Source organism: Rattus norvegicus, chromosome 13 (genome assembly GCF_036323735.1).
Source record: "Rattus norvegicus strain BN/NHsdMcwi chromosome 13, GRCr8, whole genome shotgun sequence".
NCBI lineage: Eukaryota > Metazoa > Chordata > Mammalia > Rodentia > Muridae > Rattus > Rattus norvegicus.
Genome location: NC_086031.1, coordinates 96,473,702 through 96,478,644, shown reverse-complemented (window position 1 = coordinate 96,478,644; position 4,943 = coordinate 96,473,702). Strand labels below are relative to the sequence as shown.

General features: G+C 48.0%; 1 long non-coding RNA gene across 3 annotated transcripts; it reads right to left on the bottom strand.

Annotated features, from left to right (window-relative positions):
* Positions 1 to 660: 660 nt before the first annotated feature.
* LOC108352583 (uncharacterized) lies at positions 661 to 4,508 on the bottom strand. Of its 3 annotated transcripts, XR_005492682.2 has the most exons (6): positions 4,147 to 4,508; positions 3,895 to 4,036; positions 3,169 to 3,439; positions 2,753 to 2,806; positions 2,157 to 2,331; positions 661 to 1,405 (listed from the first exon to the last, which is right to left on the bottom strand). It is a non-coding gene; the product is annotated as an uncharacterized LOC108352583 (long non-coding RNA). The 3 variants fall into 3 exon arrangements; XR_005492680.2 differs by having other exon boundaries at positions 2,157 to 2,806; XR_005492679.2 differs by having other exon boundaries at positions 2,157 to 3,439.
* Positions 4,509 to 4,943: the final 435 nt, after the last annotated feature.

The window sequence follows — 4,943 nt, the reverse complement described above, 5'->3', positions numbered from 1 at the left end:
TTTTTTTTTTGGTTCTTTTTTTTGGAGCTGGGGACCGAACCCAGGGCCTTGCGCTTCCTAGGCAAGCGCTCTACCACTGAGCTAAATCCCTAACCCCGCATTATTATATTTTATTGTATTGATATAGTTAGCAGAGTACTAGGGAGAAGTTTCATCCAGAAATTTTATTTTGTTAAAGGCTTGACTTGAGCTCATATAGTATTGTATGTTTCCTCTGGATTCAGCCATCTATTCTTAGGGGGCACTCAGGAAACTGATGAAACTCCATCCCAAAGTCCCTCCTCAAGGTTCCAGACATTAAGCGCTTTCTGGAGGAGCTTCTGTTAATCCAACAGGAGCGCCAAAGACGCAGATTGGACTTTTGTGAGCTTACCGCTGTTGTTGCAGCGCTCCTGGAGGCCATCCCAGTAAACTCCCTGGTTTACTAAGCTAGCCTTAGGTGGAGTCTTCCGTCCGTCTCTGGTACCCCAAGTGATGTCAACAGAAGAACAGTGTATGTCTTCCCTGGGAAAGTCGGGTAAGCCTAGAAGGGTGGGGTGGAAATTTCTGTATAAATTACTGAGGTGGTTTGTTGGTTTGTTGTTTTGTTGTTTGAGACAGGTTTCTCTGGTTAGCCCTGGCCTGGAACTCACTCTGTAGATCAGGCTGGCCTTGAACTCAGAGATCCACCCGTCTCTGCCTCCCAGGTGCTGGGTTCAAAGGTTTGCACTATCACCACCTGGCAAGTTATTCATTCTTAATTTTTACAAGTACCCCTGACACCTATCCTAGACACTGCTGGATCCTCAATAAAGTCTTTACTAAATTTACCACGCCCGTATTCAACTTCCTTCCTCTTTCAGCTGTGTTGACTCTCAACATCGGAAGCAGCTGACAGACTAATGTTCTTTCACTGCTGTGGAAATACTGTGGCTTGGTGGTGGGCAGTTTGTCTCTAGTACGTAACATCCTGTGCTACTGATAAAATCAAAAGTGTCACTGGAGAAAATGCAGTGTAAAATGGAAAGATGTTTTTAGAATGTCAGCTGTATTGCTAAGGAGTGAATCTTCTGCGGGATTGGCAAACCTTCACACTCCCAATGTCACCGATAAGTATTCTTTTTTTTCTCCTTTTCTGACCTTGCGTGGGGCGACTGTAACTCTTGGCAACTCTGTCTATTCTTCAGGAGAGCCACTAACTGCGCAGTAGGAAGGCTGGGCTCTGGAGCCTTCAAAGGCCAGGAGATGGTGCAGGGGCTTCACTGCAGTTCTTGTCGGTTTCAGCTCTGTTCCTCATCCAGGTCTGGAGGCTTCTGCCGCCTTCTCTGCTGCAGCCACAGCAGGTCAGGAACCACTTTCCCAATGAGTATGTCCCACGTGGCTCTGATTCAGTTGTAGAACTAGCTTCCCCTGAGGTGGTAACTCCCTAAGAGAGATCCATGACTGATTTCTGTGTTCCCCAACCTGAGCAGGCCCAGTACTAGACTGGAGTCTTGGTTAATAGAATGAGACTAACATCCCGGAATTTTACTGAGCTTTATCTAAACCAAAGAATGTGCTTTTATATAACCTTTAGATAAATGCAGTATCTAAAGGTTAACTCCAATAGCTAAATTTAAAACAGGGGGCATTTACTGAGAATCCTTTTCACTGTTTGCTGTCCAGCTATTTTCTTTAATTCTAGTTTGCAGCAGTGGGGGTGGAGCCCGAGGCTCCCTGCATGCTCACCTGGTACCACTGAGATACTCCCCAACTCCAGTTCTGACTTACTCTCACCTCAGCATCTCCATGCACACTTGTTTCTCTCTCTCTCTCTCTCTCTCTCTGTGTGTGTGTGTGTGTGTGTGTGTGTGTGTGTGTGTGTGTATTACTGTCACATTTTGTAGATAAAAACTGATGCTTGAATTTGTTATGGGTCCATGATGCCTCAGGTTCCTGTCTTGGCTTCCCCCACAATGGACTGTAAACTGGAGTTCTGAGTCTTATTAGACCTCTTCTCCTCAGTGTTGCTTTTGGTCAGGGCAGCAATAGAAATAAGACAAGGATGCTGTTCAACATTGCAAGATTTAAATATAAAACATGGTTTAAATCCCTAGGAGAAGGGCGTCTATTCATGGGTTCATTCTGCAGAGCTAAGTGCAGACATTGTAGTGCCTGTCGGCGCGTGGGAAACTTACCTCGAGTGTCCAGCTGTTCACAGGTGAGCAGCCTGAGAGCTCATGAGAACAGCGAGTGCTCCTTCCAGCTGTCACAGCCGTCTTCTCATTGGTCCACCTGCTGTCGACTTGGAAGATAGTTTTGTGTTGTTTGAACCAGGGTTCGGTTTGTTTCTTGTCAGGGAAAACCTAGGCACTGTTGTCATTTGGAATGAAAGAACAGTCTTAGATCCAGGGTCAAGGATGGCCTAGGGTGTAATAGGCCCATAAAACCTTCCCAGTATACACAGGGCAAACACAGCTGGAGCAGCTGGTGGAGGTGCCTGAGCCCAGAAAGGGTGACAGCCACCTGAAGGGAGCGCACACCCTGCCAGGGGACAGCCACGGTCGGGAGGCCCTGCTGTGGGAAGGGGGTAGATGCTGCCAAGAAGTGGCTCTACAGGTCAGATGAAAGAATGGGGAACCTCCCCCAAACGCTTCGCTTTTGCCAAAATCAGTCTGATCTTGCAGTTGGCTCAGGAAGCCAGTAACACTTGGAGGGAAGGTTTCAGGTGCCGACAGGTCTGAACACTGCTGTGGGCCAAAAGGTGGTGATGCTGATCACAGGATGTGCTTACGTGCGTGTCATGCCTCTCATGGTGTATGTGTCCGTGTCTCCGGAGGCCTGTGAACTGTGGGGTGGGACAGACAGGTGGGACGTTCAGAAATATAAGTTGCTTTTGTAGTCTGGGATTAATGGTGACTGGGCACACGCATCACTGTGCATGTGATCCTCTCTGAAGGGGTAAAGGAGTGCTTTGTGCTCAAAGCCTGCAAAAGTGGACATGCTTTCTCTGTGAGACTCCAAATCCCGCTAGTCAGCGATTTCTTTTTTTTTTTTTTTTTTTTTTTTTTTTTTTTTTTTTGGTTCTTTTTTTCGGAGCTGGGGACCGAACCCAGGGCCTTGCGCTTCCTAGGCAAGCGCTCTGCCACTGAGCCAAATCCCCAACCCCTAGTCAGCGATTTCTAATCCAAGGACAGTTTGTCTACCCACCTCCTCTAGGTAATTAGCAAAGGCTGTTCTTCCTGGCCACTGGAGGAGAATTCAGTAAGACTCCCAAGTCATGCTTCCATTGTGCAGTTTGTGGCTCGAACCTCTCATTCCCAAAAGAGTGGGCAGCTGGGATTTCTTCTAGCATGAATGAGTGTCTGTTACACGCTCTGAACAGCAGTCTTCCTGGTGGCCATCAGCACATGGCCAGAATCTGCATTTCCTTTACCAGCTGGGCGGTCCCTGAACCAGGAAGTCAGCTCATTCCTGTAATCTTCAGAGAAAACCCTTTATGTCAGTCTTCCGGGTTTTAAATACAACATATCTGCTTCAAACCCGGAGAGTTTGAAGCCCACAAAGCCTTTCGAAGGCAGAGATTAGGAAGTAGTACACTTCTGTGCCCGGGCGAAGAACCACAAACGGCTGCCTCCCAGCACCCATCACCACCCAGAGCGGGTCCCGGTTTCAGTGCCCAACGTCAGCGACAGTGCATATCGGCTGTCCAGTCTCAACCCGCAGGGAGCGTAGACTGCTGAGAAGCCCATCCATCGTCTGTGGGATTTCTTCACAGAGCTTTGTTCATGAGCCAGTGTGCGCGCTCATTCCCCACCCAACTTTAAAGACTGGGAACTGAGAATAACCACAGGTTCTAGTTCCCCTTCAGCCGCAGAGATGCAATCTTATCATCTCTCTCCTTCTCAAAAACAGATTAAAAACTAGAGAACTCACCAATCGCAGCCCGTCCTGAAGGCTTCAGGTTCTACGTCCTCAATGCATGGTATCTGTCATCTCTCAAAATTCCTCCTCTTCCCACTGGTTCAGTTACAGGCCGTCACACAAGTCTTCTGCTGCCTTAAAGGGATGTGCAGTCCTTGGTTTTGAGTAGGATAGAGAGAAAGAGGAACTTTTTAGAAGTCCCCACTCAACGCACCCACCCACCCCTGGTCTCTTGAAAAGTAAGCTGGCTCTTGGCTCACTAACCTGGTGTCCTGACTCTGTGTGGGTAGTCATACACGGGCCACCATATCTGAGAGCACAGGAAGAGTCCCTCAGCTTACCTGTATGGACACCAGGTCTGCATTGTTTGTTCTTATATTTTCTCCTTTAAAAAAAAGAATCCAAATGCAATCCTGTCTTAGGAAAATGGCATCCTTCCAGTTCCCAAGAACATCTCCATTGAACACACCCATTGGAAAGTAGTTTGTTTGGTCAATCCTCCTCTCAAGGAAGAAACTGAGACTCCAAGATATTGGGTAACATCTCTTGTTCTCCCTCCGAGTGGTGGCACAACCAGCTACCCCTGTGAGTTTGAACCAGTATTCTAAGCCAAAGCCCTTGCCTCCACCCGGTGACACGGCCCTTCCATTACCATTCTTTTAGATAGAGCTCTGCTTGCTCAGCAGGGAATCTGGCATTGGGCAGTGGCAAATCCTGTTGGGACTGATCGCTAAGCCTGAGACATCATTTCACGACACTTTTCCATGGCTAGGGCTGCTTCTCTCTACTTGCTGGTGCTTCCCCTCCCCACGCCAGGGTGGAGGGAGGGGTGTTATGAGTGACGTCAGCCACCAGGGCAGCAGCCTTGTTAACTGTACTGCCAGGGTACTAGCCACGTTTCTCCAGACCTGTCTGAGCCTGGCTGTCCTGAAGTTTTGTAAATTAATAATGTAAGCAAGAGTTGTTAAGCCTGAGAGTTGAGAGAGAAAGGCCAGTTTCACAATTTTTAAGACAAATTTGAAGCAAGCTTTAGTTAAATAATGGACCTGGCCCAGACCCTT